At 57.6% G+C, this 250-nt stretch overlaps 1 protein-coding gene across 1 annotated transcript in view; it reads right to left on the reverse strand.

The window, feature by feature from the left end:
* The window catches only part of RNF41 (ring finger protein 41, E3 ubiquitin protein ligase), an 18,280-nt gene that overhangs the window by 6,764 nt on the left and 11,266 nt on the right, over positions 1-250 (reverse strand). The window lies entirely within an intron of this gene.

The raw sequence follows: 250 nt of genomic DNA on the forward strand, positions 1-250 counted from the left end.
GTGGGCGGAACCGCTCCTCCGTTTTGACGCGCTGCTGGCATTGCTTCTCTCCCACACATATTATTACTAATCCTGCTGCGATTTTTCTACGTGCTGTTTGTCGGGAGTTGTTTTTGCACCATTCTGTTTGGTTTGTAGAGGAGAGGAGAGCACAGGGGCACCTCTAACGAGTGAGCCCAGTCCTGCAGGCTGAGCAGCGGGACGCGTGCCAGGGACCCCTCCTGGCTGCGGGCAGACACCCACCAGCCTC

This window comes from Charadrius vociferus, unplaced genomic scaffold, assembly GCF_000708025.1.
Source record: "Charadrius vociferus isolate BGI_N301 unplaced genomic scaffold, ASM70802v2 scaffold1829, whole genome shotgun sequence".
Taxonomy (NCBI): domain Eukaryota; kingdom Metazoa; phylum Chordata; class Aves; order Charadriiformes; family Charadriidae; genus Charadrius; species Charadrius vociferus.